The sequence below is a fragment of the Rattus norvegicus genome, chromosome 2 (assembly GCF_036323735.1).
Source record: "Rattus norvegicus strain BN/NHsdMcwi chromosome 2, GRCr8, whole genome shotgun sequence".
In the NCBI taxonomy this organism is placed as follows: domain Eukaryota; kingdom Metazoa; phylum Chordata; class Mammalia; order Rodentia; family Muridae; genus Rattus; species Rattus norvegicus.
In genome coordinates this window covers 32239127-32256814 of record NC_086020.1, presented here as the reverse complement: position 1 = coordinate 32256814, position 17688 = coordinate 32239127, and positions in this window count along the sequence as shown.

Sequence of the window (17688 nt, the reverse complement as noted above, 5' to 3'; positions counted from 1 at the left end):
GAAGTATGGGAGGACATGGGGAATATAGAAAGATACTGGTGTGATATGATCGTGTTTCATGTGAGAAATGGTGTATGCGTGTGAGAAAATTCTCAAGAATAAGGAAAAAATATAATTATATGATATTCTTATCATATAATTATAAATTATGTATAATTATGTATAAAGACCTAAATGGACTCTGATAAAATGAATTTTACTCATTACACTCAATGTCCTACTGTTAGTTTTCAGTTTCTCACATTCTTATTTATTTATTTATTTATTATAAGTACATTTATTATTTATTTATTTATTTATTTATTTATTTATTTATTTATTTATTATAAGTTCAGACATACCAGACGAGAGGGCATCAGATCCCATTACAGATGGTTGTGAACCACCATGTGGTTGCTGGGATTTGAACTCAAGTCCTCTGGTAGAGCAGTCAGTGCTCCTAACCACTGAGCCATCTCTCCAGCCCCAGTTTCTCACCTTCTTTACCGATATGACTCATTGCCGGAGTTAGATTGTGAGTTCCTTTGCAAAGAGATCTCAGCTTCTGCTCCCAATTGTGCCCAAGCGGCTCCTGTAAAATCTTATGATAGTCAGCCTCTAGGTGGCCCCATAATTCACCACCTAGTGGCCATGATACCGTGTCAGCCCTTCCCCATAGAATAGGGTAGGTCTAAGTGACTGGTAAGACAGTAAGGAAATGATTTTTGTGGTCTTTGAGGCTAGGTTACAAAAGACATTACAATTTGGTCTTGCTATCTCTTGGATCACTCTAGGGGAAGCTGACTTACAGGACAGTCCTATAACAGGGGTTTCCTGTCAATGCTCAAGAGAACATCTGGGTCCTCCATCCCATCCAAACCTTCTGATGACTACCACCCTCACTGACAGTTTGACTATAATAAGAGAACATCAGCTCAACTACTCTCAAATTCTTAACCCGCAGAAATGTGTGAGATACCAACTTCTTGTCTTCCAATATTAAGTTGTTAGTACTTTATCGTGCCACAGTAAATAACTAATACAGATTTTGGTGTTGAACATGCAACAGGACTGCCCTAACAAAACCCTCACATACTGAGATGGCTTTGGGGTTGGGAAGTATACAGAAGTACTAGAAGAAAACTGTCAGACAAGCCTGGGGATCCTGAAGGTCCAAAAGGAGCTTGGTGGTGTCTAGGAGGTGCAGGTCAGAGTTTGAGGAAAATGATTGAAAACTCAGGGAACACGAATTCTTCCCAGGAAGTCGCAGTATGTTCAGCAGGGTTCTGCAAAGTACAAAACACACTAGTGAACTTGAAGGTCGGAGGACAACCTGTGGTTCTCTCCCTCCACTGTGCAGGTTCTGGGTATCAAACTCAGTCTGTCAGGCTTGGTGCCAAGCTCCTTTACCCACACAGCTGTCTCATGGGTCCCCATTAATGTCTTGACTCCAGCTGAAGTGCTCCTGATCTCCTGTCACTCACATCACGTGAAACAATAAATACTTATTTTGTTTTAGGCTGTAAAGTTTGGGGACCCATCTTTTAACCCCACAGTAGATAACTAATGCAGTATTTGATAAGTATTTCTTAATGATAAAGAAATAACACCTCATAGAGGAGCCAAGTCCTCAATGTGCTCGATAATTAAGACCCCCTGAAGCCCCTTCAAATATAAACATCCCCAGACCCTTGACTTGAGGAGGAAAGTTGACTCTTAATCGTGTTTCTTCTTCCTGGGTATGTCCTATGAGGAGAAAGCAAGCTGAGCTGTTGGGTTACACTGCACGGTTGACCAGTGTGGACATTCATACCAAATGGAAGACAAGCTGGGATCTAGGAGACGGGATCCTGTGAGAGTCAAAGCTTATTGCTCACACGGTCTCCCTCCTTTCTGCCCTCTTAGGCCTAGTTTGATCTATGGTGTCATGGTTCCACTTTCAAAACGATAAGAGAGTGGTCTAAGTGTAAGCTCCGTGGCTGGCATAGCCCATTTTGTTCTCCGGCATTTGGATGAGTTCTTTGGAACAGGAGAGGGTTTAATGCTAAATCCTAAGAAGGAGCCAGCAAGACAAGTCTCGTTTATCAGTGGGAGACCAGAAAGTTGTCCCCCTCCATGAAGAAAACTGTCAGGCTGATAAGCTAGAGGGCCAATAAGACCTGTGCTTACCTCAGACTGTGCTCACATGGCCTGCCCTGTCCTCTCCAGAGGATCCCATGTGTGAACGTTATGAATGAAGATCGGCACCCACAAAGATACGAGAGCATTATTTTCCTACTAAACTCAACAGCCTTACTCAGGAACTCTCCTCTAAGCTGAAACGCTTTCTTTTCTAAGTTACCTTGGTCACCTCGTCTCTTCACAGCGACAGGACAGCGACAACAATGCTGGTGTTCTCACACAAACGAGCCTTTCTTCACACACGATGTCCCACTAGACTGTCCAGGAGGGCTAGGATCTGAACCCAGCCCTTCATAAAAGAACAAAACAGTAAGACTTGCCTTACCGTTTACAAGACATACCTGGGGATTTGCTTCACCTGGGGCCAAACCTGAACTCCCAGCAGCCAAGGGGATTATCTTTCTTAATGGCTACTGCTTTGTGTCTTGTGAGGCGAGCTGTCAGCGTCCTAAGTTAGCTGATGATGCCTCACAACCACTTTAGATTTTAGATGTACTTAGTGCCTGATTAACCTAACATGGCTTTGGCTGTGAACATTAATCAGAGGTCCAAAAACTCTTAATAAGCTCAATGTTTTACAGAGAGTGTGCTAGCCTGGGGGATGCTCTAGAAAGACAACAACAAAGCAGGGTTGCTAACTTTCAGAACTAATAGGTTACCGACGAGTGAATTAAGAAGGCCCAACCTTCTAGTTCACCGCAGGCTTTACACAGCACACGCAGAGCATGGGCACTGCTGGCTTTTTACTGGAAAATTTCCCATTAACCCAGTAGGCACGGGTGGGGGTGGGGGTGGGGGTTCCCTATCACCTTATAAATAATGAATAATGAGCGCGTACCATTCAATAATCCAAATCATCTAGTTTGCCAGAGCTTCTCCCGCTGTTTCTCTTGAAATTAAACTTGCATTTACACGTCTTTAGCTACCCTGACCCTTGGTGCTAGTAGGGGGAAGAACTAAATTGACAATTATGTGCTTTGGGAGAGATCTTTTTACATTCACCAATTAGAGATGACTTCAAACTACAGGGCTTGTCCTTGTATAATTTGAAGCCAAAGGCTGAAGAAATGACTGTACAGGGATGTAGGAGAAAGTAGGAAAAATACTTAAAAATGTAAATATGCAGCCTCATCTGCTATAAATCACACATGCATTTGCCATCTACCCTCATTTCTCAGTATCTAGAACACACTCTTGCAAAAAGGCAGAGTGAATGAATAAATGATGTTAACAGTGGAGTGAAGGATGGGAATAGGCAGAATCGAATGTGCTATTTGATTGATTAGCCATTCTTCTCTTTCCTGTGACAAATACTGGACAGAAACAACTTAAAGGGGGAAGGTTTATTTTGTCTCATGGTTTCGGAAACCTCTCAGTCCATCACTGCAGGGAAAGCCTGGTGTCGGGAGTCGCTCCATCCTTACTATGTATTGTTTATATTGCACAGAAAGATGGCAGGAGGCACAGGCTGGAACGGGAGACATGGGCCGGTTAAAGGCCCACCCTTAGCAACCCACTGCCAGCATCCAGGCCCCACATCCTACAGGCTGTTGGCTTTCAACTAGTGCCACAAACTGGGAACCACTGTTGAAAACATGAGCCTCTGGGTGACCTCAGATTCAAATTCTAACAGCTGTCAGCATTTGTCACAGGAAAGACTGGGGTCTTCTGTTTCTCCCAGGTACAGAAGGAAGTGTGGAAGGGCAGGGTTAAAAAACAGCAGGAAAGAAAGGCTAGCTCTAAGGAAGAGAGGAAGGAGATCAAGCTAAGATTGTAGGCGCTAGTCTCAGTGGTCCATGGGATAGGACGTTCGACCACTGGCACCAAGCCAAGAAGAGAAATGGGAGAAGCAGGGCAGCTAGACAGAGAGACAAAGGAGGAGGTACCTGGATTCAGGAGCTCCGCCCTCGACCCCAAAGCAAAAATAAGGTCTTACTTGTTCTACCTGTTTGGAAGAACCTCTGAGGACTCCGTGGAATGGAGTGGGGAAAAGTCTTCCAAACCTTCAAGACATTGTGTTCACAGAGTGGGTCCTAGTAAAGCTGATCTGAGCCCTGGAATAAGGGAGCAGATGGCTCTATCTACCGTGATAATGAACAGGGGACAGATGGCATATCAGCAGGCAATTATGCCCAGAGATAGAAATGGCTACTTTACATGTTTGGGCTGGGAGTTTCAGGTATCCTATGTGTTACAGGGCTCCACATTTCCTCAAATGTTACCACATCTCATTAGTTTTTAGTGCATGTATGTGGATGTATGTGTGCACGTGCATGTATATATGTGTGTATGTGTGTATGTGTGAGTGTATGTATATGAGTGTGTATGTGTGTATGTGTGAGTGAGTGTATGTATATGAGTGTGTATGTGTGTATGTGTGAGTGAGTGTATGTATGTATATGAGTGTGTATGTGTGTATGTGTGAGTGAGTGTATGTATGTATATGAGTGTGTATGTGTGTATGTGTGAGTGAGTGTATGTATGTATATGAGTGTGTATGTGTGTATGTGTGAGTGAGTGTATGTATATGAGTGTGTATGTGTATGTGTGAGTGAGTGTATGTATGTATATGAGTGTGTATGTGTGTATGTGTGAGTGAGTGTATGTATGTATATGAGTGTGTATGTGTGTATGTGTGAGTGAGTGTATGTATGTATATGAGTGTGTATGTGTGTGTGTGAGTGAGTGTATGTATATGAGTGTGTATGTGTGTATGTGTGAGTGTATGTATGTATATGAGTGTGTATGTGTATGTGTGAGTGAGTGAGTGTATGTATATGAGTGTGTATGTGTGTGTGTGAGTGAGTGTATGTATGTATATGAGTGTGTATGTGTGTGTGTGAGTGAGTGTATGTATATGAGTGTGTATGTGTGTGTGTGAGTGAGTGTATGTATGTATATGAGTGTGTATGTGTGTGTGTGAGTGAGTGTATGTATGTATATGAGTGTGTGTGTGTGTGAGTGAGTGTATGTATGTATATGAGTGTGTGTGTGTGTGAGTGTATGTATGTATATGAGTGTGTATGTGTGTGTGTGAGTGAGTGTATGTATATGAGTGTGTATGTGTGTGTGTGAGTGAGTGTATGTATGTATATGAGTGTGTATGTGTATGTGTGAGTGAGTGTATGTATGTATATGAGTGTGTATGTGTGTGTGAGTGAGTGTATGTATGTATATGAGTGTGTGTGTGTGTGTGAGTGTGGTATCAGGCCACATATGTGGAGGTCAGCAGAAACTTATGAGTCGGTTCTCTGCTTTCATCATGTGGGGCTCAGGGCTGGAACACAGATTGTTAGGCTTAGCAAGAAACACCTTGACACCCTGAACGGTTGTTGTAAAATTATAAAAAATAAAACTGTCTTTTAGCCCCACTAGGTCCTGCACCGTGGCAGCCCATTGTCTCTAGCTGCCGCACACTCTCTTAAACTTAAATGGCCACATGAAAGAACACACAACACAATAAGCTCTGATCCAATTGATAAGATATAATTGCCCACCTAAACATACTAAGCCCTGTACACATCCATCCCTTAAGAACATTCATAACAACCTATAAAGGTTCAGCGTGGAATCTTAACATCCGCCTCCATGTTCTCTCTCTCCAGTCTCCTTCCGTTCCAGTCTCCTCCTCTTCCTTCAAACTTTTCTCCCGCCCATCCTTCCTTCTTGTCCAATGGCAGGCCTCACTCTATCTTGTACCTGCCTTCAGTTGTATGACATCATCCTACACTGAACCATGGCACCAGTCCTAAAATGTACAATGTACATTCATTCTTTTTTACTTTTAAAATTGGTCATGTGTTTTGCCTGCTCGTCTGTGTGCCTGCAGAAAGCAGAAGACAAGGTCTCTCGTGGAGTTACAAACAGTTGTAAGCTTTAGGAGCCGGGAACAAAACCCCAGTCCTCTCTGCAAAAGCAGCAGCTGTTCTCAGCCACTGCAGTTCTCAGTCACTGAAATGAATTTCTTCACAGCAAGACTTCACAAGGAATGAGGAACCTGGGAGCCCTGAAGTTACAAAGTATAACTTAGTCGGTGTTCTATTGCTGTGAAGAGACAGCTTGACCGTGGCAGCTCTCCTAAGAGAAAGCATTTAACTGGGACTTGTTTACAGTTTCGGTGATTTAGTGCATTGCAGCCATGGCTTTAAGGAGGTAGGCACCCAGGCAAACGTGGTGTTGGAGAAGTAGCTAAGAGTTCTACATCCAGATAGGCAGACAGCAGAAAGGGGTGTGCAGGGTAGGGAGAGAGAAGCGGGGAGGGGGGCCTGGGTTGAGCATTTGAAAACCTAAAGCCAACCCCAGTGACACACTTCCTCCAGCAAGACCACACCCACTCCAACAAGGCCACACCTCCTAATCCTTTCAAATAGTGCCACTCCCTGATAACCAAGCATTCAAATATACAAACCTATGGGTGAAGTGGAAATTTCTGGTTTCTTTGGAGATGCAGCTGTGTTATATGGTATTTTTCTAGAAACTGTTTTATGAGAGGATGTTTTTGCTGTAGCAGACACATGGGAGGAGACAGACAGGTAGTGTTTCTCTGGAAGCTGCCTTGAAAGACGGCATGTGATGTTTGGCTACAGTGGCTGTTTGAGAGAACCCATGATGCTAGAAAGGGTACAAATATAGCCCAACAGACAGTGTCACCCTTTGCTGGTCTTCACTGGGCTTTGCTGACCACTCTGTGGCATTGGTTCGCCGTGTGTTCTTCAATGGTCATCACTTGTCAAGACTTTGTAGACAGAAGTGCACCAAAGAACTTCTAGTGGTGTTCTGAAGGCTTCTTGCTGGGCCGATTGGCAGATCCCACAGTTTCTTCTGGATCAAAACTGCTGTTGCTGATTTGTGAATGGTGTTTGTGAGTCACCACATAAGGCTTATCAGGCACAGCCAGTTACTTAAGTGCAGAGCTGGGGCAGGAACTTCTGAGGTGTCTAGTCTAAAGCGTCAGTTATTCCAGAAAGCCCTGCAGCATGAATTAAACCCCACATACAAGTCGAAAGGTAAGACCTAGATTGCATCACAACCTCACCTCAGAGACATTTGCAGAGACTGTAAAGCACTTGCACTTCCTCTAAATTGGTTTCCAGTCGCTTTGCAAGTGCAAGTCATGCTCGACCGGTCTATAGGGAGGAACCTGTGTGTCTGTGGCCTCCCTGTGGAGTGCTACAAGGTGGTATTGACAATCGGAAGCCTCACCATGAGACAGCGGATACACACCGCATGGGGAAAGAGCTGGGCCCGTACTCACCTGCAGGATCCCGTTTTCTAGATTAGCTGCAGTGAGATGAATATAAACTTGTTGTTGTAAAAATATAAAAAATAAAAAAGGTAATGTTGTCTTTCATCCTCACTAGGTCCTTTTATCCCCCACTAGGTCCGGCACCTCAGTGCCCCAAGATATCTGCTGAATATCTTAATTCTTAGTCAGCAAAGCCTCTCACCTGCTCTGCTCCATCCCATATCACACAGCCAAAGGCCTCTCTCTGAGCCTGGCAGCAATCTCTCTACCTGTCTAGTTCCCATGGCAGGTTTCCATGCCAGAAACACACATCCCAACTCTGTGGCGGCCCCACACTCCATTACACTTAAGTCTACACATGAAAGAACACACAACACAATAACCTTTGGCCCAATTGATAAGATATAATTGCCCACCTAAACATACAAAGCCCAATACACATTCATCCCTTAAGAACATTAATAACGACCTGTAAATACACAGAGCGGAATCTTAACATCACCTGCCATATTGTTCTGCCACGGCTTCTCTCCCTCTCTCTCCTGTCTCTCTCTCCTTTCCGTTCCAGTCTCCTCCTCTTCCCTCAAACTTTTCTCACGCCCATCCTTCCTTCTCGTCCAATGACAGGCCTCCTTCTATCTTATACCTGCCTCACCTGTGACATCCTCCCACACAAACTTTTATCTGGAAGCTAAGAAATACATTGATTTAGGCGACATGAGTTTGTGGATGGCTTTTCCCAGTGGCTTTGCCTGTTTGACTCTCCCTGATCTATAACCCTGTATGGGTGTGAGCAATAGCCCCCCCCCCTTTTTTAAGTTTCAATTATAGAAGACAATTTTCCTTCTGACTGAAGGGAGGATGGGATGCATATGTAATGCAATAAGCACTTTTGTGAAACAAACTGATGAAGACATACTGACTGATAGGTTGCCTCCTTCCCCCTTGTAATGGAAATAACTGTTACCAGAGCAAATTTGTATTATGAACTTAGTATCAGGGACTTACACATACATAATTTATTAGTGTGTACATATCTGTAGACTTTTATGAGCCCTACAAAACCAACCTGGAAATAGACTTCATATGGCACTTACAGTTCATACTGACACAATTAGGCATTTAATTATGCAATAATTCTTTCCATACATTAACTTTGAAAGTCCTTAGAAGGAAAAGGTCAAATGCAAAACTTCTCTTATGCACTCCATCAGACCTAAGCACAGTCTTCAGCATTGTAAGATGCCCCACAAAAATTTAATTGAAAGTGGTTAAAATAATAGTACTTTAATGAAACTTGACACAAATATACATTAGAAGTATTTATATGCAGCTCCTATGAATACTTTTTGCTTTTATTATTTTCTCTTGTTTTTATTAAATAGAATAGTTTACTTATTCTTTAGTAATTTCATACAGCTATACAATGTATTTTAACATATTCACCTACCCTAACTCCTGAAGTCTCTCTCACACACACACACACACACACACACACACACACACACACACACACATCCCTGCCAACTTCGAAAGGTGGGTTTCACTGGCTTATTTCAACAGGTACAATATTAAGCCGTGGGTATTAATAATAGCTGGAGAGGCAAGGAGAGCTGGGTTGATAAAGAGCTGTCAACACAATGTCACAGAAGGTGAAACCATTTGCTAGTTTAGAAAGAGATGGATGGTAGAATTCAAAATGAGGCTCAAAAGGGCAATGAATTGAAAAGTGGTAAAGAAAGTGGGTGTTATTTTAGAAGATCTTTGTGGGGAAATGTCTAACTAACAACCTTGATAGAGGTGTGGAGCAGCTCACAAACACATGAGATGTAGCGGTGAGGTCCCACTGCAGATTGCAGTACCACTGTGGAAGGCAGGAAGTGACTGCAATGACTTCCAAGTTTCAGGTTTGTATTATTAACAAAAATGGAGGCCACGGCCTGACAAAGAGATAGGAAAACTAGACTTCTGTGTTGAGTGTTTTGACTTTGGGGGCAAGAAACCGAGATGAAAATATCTAATGACAAGTTAGCGCTGTGAGGGTGGACCTCTGAGGAAGGACAGGAAGTTGAACTGGATATGAGACTCTGGCTTGGGAGGACATGGATGGTCGTGGAAGGTGTGTGCATTAGTGAGACCAGCTAAGAACAGGATGGGGACAGTTGGGAGAGACAAATGTGGTGATTCTGGGCAGGCCGGTGACTGAACTTGTCTGGTAGCAGGAGGGGACCAAAATGTCACCCTGAGAGATCATGGAGGCAAGAGCTTAAGATAGCAACTAAAGGTCCAAGGTCCCAAGAGATCAAAGGGAAGATGGAGGCCACTAATCCAAACTCAGAGGTGGGGAAACTTGAAGAAGTTAGACTCTGGTGGCTTGGCTCTGCCTCCTGACACATTTACCTTAGTTTCAGACTTTCTCCTCTTTATTTTTCTTTTTTTAACTGAAACTTCTCTCTGATAACCTTACTATTCAACCATAGTCTAATTCATTCTTACACATAAGTGATTGGTTCCTGATATGATTCTATTATTCAGGTTTGATTGAGTGAGTTTGTTAAATATATATTTATTGATAAATATTGACAAATATATTGATATTAATTATATTTGTTAATATGTTGTTATATTGTGTACTAATATAATATATATTATCTATTTATTACAAGCCACAGCAAAATAATAAGTAGTAAAAGATGAATAGATTATGGATGTTAGACAGGTCATAGATAGATAGATAGAAGATAGATTGGATAATAGATAGATAAATGGATAGATAGATGATAGACAGATAGATGGAAAACATCATCAAACTGAGTTCTCATCATCAGAAACCAAGTGAAGACGTCCCAGTGAAGCAGTCACCTGTGGGTCCCAACAGAGAAGGTCCTGGGCAGAGCAACACTCTCTACTGACCCTGTAAGATTTTCAAGTAAAACTCACATAGCAGCAGATGGAAATGACATCACCAAATCAGGGGTCAGCTGGAATTCTACTTATGGGCGAGCTTCTGATGGCTGAAATTCTGGCTGTTTCTTTTCCACTGTAGACACTTTTGTACCATGGGACAAACAATAATAGTGTATGGTAGAAAGAGTTTACCTTCTAGGCGTTCTCAAGGACATAATGTTTTTACTCTTGAGTGGTTTTGCTCCCCTTATCAGAAAGTTGTGGGGGCCACCCCATCCCTAGACGAGGGACCTTGGAGGGCACTTACAGACAACACACTTGGTCTGAAACGCTGGTGGGAGCAGGACAACGCCACACCTAGAGCGAGATTCTCAGCGAACTGAAACAACAGGTGGAAATTCACCACTGTAACATACTAACAAAAGCTGATGAGAGATAGGGGTCAAAGCTTGGCAGTGAGGCAAAGGAGAACTTACATTTAGTCTGGAGAAGAAGCAGTGTGCACAAGTAGTTAACAGAATCCACGAATATTGCCACAGTTTAAAAAAAACCACTGTGCTGACTGAACCGGGTCAGGCAATGGCGCTCTACCTAAGTGTTTTGTGTTGTACGTCTCCTATAACGACTGACTATACAACTACTAACAGATAAAGGAACCCGTTCCTGTATATCACTTTAAAATGCTTCACCATAAATAAATTCTGTTATAACCCATGTAGAAAGGTGAGGCACCAAGGCCTTGGGGACCCATCCTAGGCTAAGCCTATAAACGGAAGAGCCCAAGTTTGACCCAAAGCATCTGGGCATCAGAGTCCAGCTCTCCCCAGCATCATCATGGTTAGCTCTTAGGTGAGGAAAGTAGGGGGACAAAAGAAAGCCATGGCCCCAGTCACCCAGCTAATGCCAAGGAACCTTGCTAAAGCCAGACTTACTTCAAAGACCTTGGAAACCAATGCCTAGCCAGGCCTACTGTGCCTGTAGCTGTGGTAGAGAGTCACCTAACTACCAATTTCCAACAGTGAAACAGGCTGCCCGATGGGGTTCCTAGTCCACTGAGTCCAGATGCATGAGGGTGGGACCTGATATTACTTACATCACATTTTAGGATTACCTAGGTGCTTCCTGGAGAGACTGCTTTGTTGACCTTTGGATTTGATACCCTTCCTGACCTCTGACTTCCGGCTCAGGTCAAATGAGAGTCGGCTTTTCAGTTTGTTTCTAGAGATCCTAAACGATCTTTCCCTACTGAGGTACAGTGTATCTCGAGTGCATTCTGGGTCTACGCTTCTTATCCACTCTGCTCATCTGAGGACCTGTGAAGTGCTCAGTGCTGAGGATATGAGAAGGTACAGTCCCACAGCAGAGCACAAAGGTGGCATCTGTATTCAGAAGGTGACCAGGAGACAGGTGTGTGCAGGCCAGAGGCTCACGGACTCTTCCTGTCTCCAGGTGGTCTCTAATCACAGCCCGTCTGGTCCTTTACAATAACTTGGGTTTTGGAATGATTCTCAGCAGTCCATGTGTTAAGACTTGTTCCCTGACCCTGTCTGAGAGCCTCCTGGGAAGCAGTAGACAGAACCCTTAAGAGGTGGAGCCTAGTGATGGGTTCTTGTCATTGGGGTTATGGTAGTTTGAATGAGAATGGTCCCCATAAGTTCATATGTTTGAGTGCTTGGTTCCCCAACTGGCAGTTGGTGAAGTGTTTAGGGAGAATTAGGATATATGATCTTCTTGGAGGAGACAGGTCACTAGGGGTGGGCTTTGAGATTTCAAAACTCTATTCCAGGTCCAGTTTCTCTCTGCCTAGAGCCTGAAGATCAGGATGTAAAGCTCTCAGCTACTGTCCCAGCACCGTGCCTGTCTGCTTTTTGCCATGATGATCATGGACTAACCCTCTAAGACTATAAGCAAACCACCAATTAAATGCTTTCTTTTATAGGGAGTCATGGTACTTCTTCATAGCGACGGGACAGTAACGAAGACAGGGAGAGGTTTTTACTGGTGGTTGTGGGACCCTCAGTCCTCCCTTGTTTTCTTTAAAAAATAAATCCCGTTACACTTTTAAACTTATTTTATTTTTTACATATATGAGTGTTTTGCCCGCATGTATGTATATGCACCACATGCACGCATGAGGCTTGTAGAGGTCAGAAGAGAGCATCAGATGCCCAGGAACTGGAGGTATGGACGGTGGTGAGCCACCACGTGGGTGGTGAGAACTGAGCATGGGTGCCCTGAAGGCCCTCCCTTCCTATTGCTTTACTGTATTGCTATTTGTTCTTAACAGGAAGTGAGAAGCCTTGCTTTGCCACATACTCTTGCCATGATGTATGGCCACGCCACAGGCCCAAAGCAATGAGATTGCTGATAGCAACCAGAACCTCTAAACCTCTGAGGCAAATTGAACCATTTATCTTTATGAGTACAAGAGGACTCAGTTACAGTGACGGAGACAATGGGACAATAGGGAAGAGTCTCTTCACAGAATGCCCAAGGCTTTCTGACTCAAGTGAGACTCAGTTAGAGCTCAGGACAGGCATCATCAATGCTTCCACTGCTGTCTCTCCTCTGCCCTTCTCATTTCCCTGCCCCCTCCCTCTGTCCTGGGATAATTTCTAAACAACTGCTTGCCCTGATACTCTAGGTTCTAGTTTTAATTCTTTTGCCATGACAGAACAACTTGTCAAAAAAGCAACTCAAGGGGAAAAGCAGTTCTTTTCATACTTCACTTGTAGGTGACAGTCCCTCATTACTGGTAAGCCATGGGGAAGAAAAACAAATAGCCAGTCACATCTCATTCACCGAGCAGAAATAAGTCGATGTTTGCTTGCTCACTTGTTTGCATGCTTGTTTTAACTCAGTTTTATACAGTTTAGAGACAACCTGACAAGGGAATGGTGCCACCCACGCTGGGCTGGATCTTCCCATATCAACTAACTTAACAAAACAATCTCTCACAATCATGCCCACAGGCCAACCTAATGTAGACAATGCCTCACTGAGATTCTCTTCCCAGTTGACTCTAGACTGTGTCAAGTTAACAATCAACTCTAACCATCATACCCAGATCGAACCACCTTCTGGGGAAACCTATCCTCATGGGGATTCCAGCCAGGCAGTTAGGACTGATAGTCACAAGCAAAACACACTGAGATCAGTGTGCCTTCATGAATATATACTGTAGTTGTTCCCTCCAGTGCTTTTAGATCAGAATTTATTGAGACAAGGCAAATCTAGGCCCAAGTACCATTGCTGCAAAGGAATGCAGTACTGGGTGGAGATGGAATTTCTAAGGGGTCTACAGACATGGTTATTCCACACCTGTGCAAAGGAGACAGAGAAAGGGATAGGAAGAAAAAGGCGAATAATTGCAAGGTGTCCTGTAAGGGGTTCATCTGAGCCATTGATGTCTTGTCTTCCGTGGGGAGCAAATACTTCCAACTCAGAGAGATCTATTGCTCTTAGGAAGAAGGTTCAAGGTGGTGGCTACCAGAAAAGCTAGATTTCCTATCCCCCAAAGGACAATGTTCAGGGGGAGAGTACTAAGAAGATGGCAGATGGTCTTGTCCCAATGACATTGGGACACAGACTTAGGCATTATTAAGCCGTGAACACAAGCTTCTCCAAAGTTATCTAGTGTCCTTTATCTCCTGAAAGCAGTGTTGAGAGCTTTAGGGCCTGCTCCCTCCAAGCTTCTGTTCAGCTAAGCCCTAATTAGCAAAGTGTTGGAAAAACTTCTAGATCATTCTATATCATACACTGAGTGTATTGTAATTAGGAAGAAGTCTTTGTTATCCCCTGACTGTGTTGAAGCAACTAGAGCCCTCTCACTTGGATATGGCTGCAGACTACCCTGAGGGGATGAAAGGGGTTCCTCAAAAGGATTCTGGGAGCTCCCAGGGATCCTCTAGGATCTCAGGGTAATGAGCAGGTATATGTGATTGGGACAGATTTGTGTCTTTTACATGGAGTTCAGAAGAAGAGGTGAGATTGACCGAATGGGTGTCAAGGCTAACATGGTGTGAGGGGAAACGAGAATTAAATTTGCAATTAAAGATCACTTAGCTCAAAGTTGGGAAAACTATCAAGACTGTGTATTTATCATTTGAACACATAGCAGAGCTTCAAGGGCCACATGCCAGAGTGCCAGGAGAAGGAAAGACACATGGCTGTGGGTGCCACTAGATCCATAGACAGGATGTGGCACACAGCTGCCATGATTTAGAAATGTGCCTCTTTCTGTATAAAACTATCATACGTGTGGAACATGGCTCCCCATAGTCCATGCCATGTAATGTGACTATCTACCGCTGGTGGATCTGCCTTTGCATGTGGTACTTCCTTTCCTTTAAGAAGGAAAGGCAGGGTTGCACCTACCACCTCACAGGATGCCTGGGTCACAGACACTCCCTGAGGAGTACCAATATAATGAAGATATAAATGACATTTGTGACCGGGTTCGGTGCTGTTCTCCATGCCTGACTCCATTAACCCACTGGGGATGTACCACTCCCCATTTTATGCTAAGAAACTATTTGGGGATGATACCTTGTGCCAGACAGGTAAAGGAATAAAAGGCTCCTGGGAGTTTTTCAGGAAAGCAGATTGTTCGATATTCTATCATTATCTGCAGGGTTGGTTTGCTTCAGCTGAAATACAAGACCTGAGGGCCACTTCCTCACACCCATGAACAACTGGGGAATGCCCTCTGTATGTCTTGCAAGAAGGGGCCCACTGATCAAACCAGGAAAAGAATGAAGAGCCCGAGTCTGGCCTCTGAAGCCTTTAATGAGGTAGACATGAAGCCTGCATTCTGTCCGATGGGCGTGAGTCTTGGGCGGGAAGCTTGCCCTCTGCACTCCAAGCCTACAAAGGAAGCAATTGCTGACTTCATTCCATTGCTCTTGGCTTCAGCTTTGTGGTCAGTTAAAGTCTATCCTGTGTTGAATAATCAGAATGCCTTCTTACGATAGGCAATGCCAACCTCACTTGGGCCCAGTCAGAATAGCTAACTTGATTCGCTGGAATCAGTTGGCCCATTAGCTTCAGAAAAGCTTAAAGCCCTGCACCTGGTCATTGCTAGTTACTGCTAGTCTCACAGGAACAAGGCTGCCTCTCTTCTGATTCTCGTTTTCCTTTTTCTTCTTTTCATCTTTCAAGTCAGGGTTTCTCTGTAAAACCCTGACTGTCCTGAGGCTGTCCTGAACCAAAGCCCTGAGGCAGAGGGCATCTGCGATGATCGAGTTGACTTCACTTGAACAGTGGGTGCCACTGAAAGGGGACAGCACAGGGAACAGAAGAGGGGGGCAAACAAAACATGGAGGCTATCCTGAGCTAATCCTGAGATTAGCCACAATGGAAAGAGTCTGCCACTTCTAAGCAGAATGGACAAAAATGAGAAGCCATGGCTCTGCGATCTAGTGTTCAGAACCACATGACACTAGTTTGGGCCATGGGGAGAAGATGCTTATAGGAACAGAACAATGAAGAAGACGTCTGTATCTTCAAAGCACATTGTCAGATGCGATAAGAGACACCGGTTTGGTTTCTGTCTTCCCCTGTCTTCCATCCCCTAAGTCCCTCACCTGGGAGCCACAGATCAGAGAAGCTGACAATGGCAGTTGTGTGGTCGTATGGCAGTCTTCTTCTGTGTCATGTCCCTTCCTCTGTACCGCCCATGATATAAGCAAAGCAGGGGTAAGGCAGGCAGTGGATCTGGAAGCCACCAGGCCCAGGATGGTGATGGTAGGGCACCACCAGCTTCCCTCCCACACAACCCTGCATATGCTGTACCCGAGAAAATAGAATAAAGAGGAAGTTTAGGTGATACTTAACTGTCCCACGGTAACCCCTCGGTCTTGTGTGAGCTGGTGTGTCCTAAGTCTATAAGGCAGACAAAACCAGTAGCCACCTGCCATTGGCCACATGAGCCACGTGGATTGAACCCAGATCACCTGAAAGCAGGTGTAGGACCACAGTAGGGAACAGGTTTGCTGGAGTGGGGTCTTTACTCCACTATGGGACCTCAAAAGCGTGGGGAGGTTGTGAGGCTGCCCTAGTGAACGGTTGCTCACAGTCCATGAATAAGGGGTAGCACTTTCTAATTGATGCCCTGTATACTCTTCTGGAAGATTCCAAGCACACAAACATATCAAGAGCTCCGAAAAGTCTGACATTTCTAAAAACTTCTCTTTTAAGTGAACAACTACACCTCTTCATCACTTCAAAGAGTTGCAAGAAAAACGGCGTTGGCATAATGGTTAAGAACGCTCAGCTAAAGACTTCGCAATTGGAAGAGTTGGCGTCTCCGAGCAAGTATACTTATGGCATTTCTAGATGGGTGTTGAACTAATAAAAGTATGACAAGCCACAGCTGCAGTTGGAGATACTGGTGTGCTGGAACCAGCTCGCACTGGCTTATAAGAGCCCATGTTAAATGTACAGGAGCATTACCAGCAGGCTGTCAAAAACATCGTCATTACTAAAGTCAGACTGTACGAAGCTACGATTAAACACATTTTGTTAAGGACAAGGCTAATAACTCTTCAGAGCTCATCAATGTGTCCCTGTCCTTCATACTCCTTGGTTCACTGGTGACTGCCACTCTTGAGATGTGCAGATGTTACTAGAGGTTGAGACACGGGACCTCACTTCCCACTCTACATTCAGCCATCCTAGGCTGGAAACTAAAATCAGCCGTATACCCAGCAAACACTGAAACCTGAGGCTTAGTTGATCATATCGTTGGCTGTCTAGATGTAAGGTGGTGATACACAAAATGACCACAATGAATATCAGACTTAAAGCCTGTCATTCTGTAGCCATTACCCTGTGAATAGATGCTTACCCTGATTCACAGGTACACGTGTACACACACACACACACACACACACACACACACACACAACACACACACACGTGTGCGCAATAACATTCCTCTATAATTAAGAACCATGCTTTAATTTCACAGAGAAATTGCTCACAGCCTTGACAAAGGACCTGATTTCAGGTTATTATTTCACACAGTTAAGGAACAACTTACTAGGACAATAGAGTAGGTTACATATTAAAACAAAGACAATACATTTATTGGGAAAGAGATGATTGACATGCCACTCAACTTGTTAAATGATACTCCAGTTGCAACCCTAGTCTAGCTTGGCTGCAGAGACCGCGGTCCCGTGAAAGTCAATGAAAGCATTGTTCGAGAATCAATGGGCAATATGAAATTTACAGTAAAGAGTATTAAATATTTATTTCTACTTGGGGATTGTGAGGTACATTGCTTATATCAATAAAATCGCAAATAGAGGCCTGTGTATGTGCATGTCCTTTGTCCCCCTGGAGAGCCGAGGTGAAGCCTGCCCCAGCATATG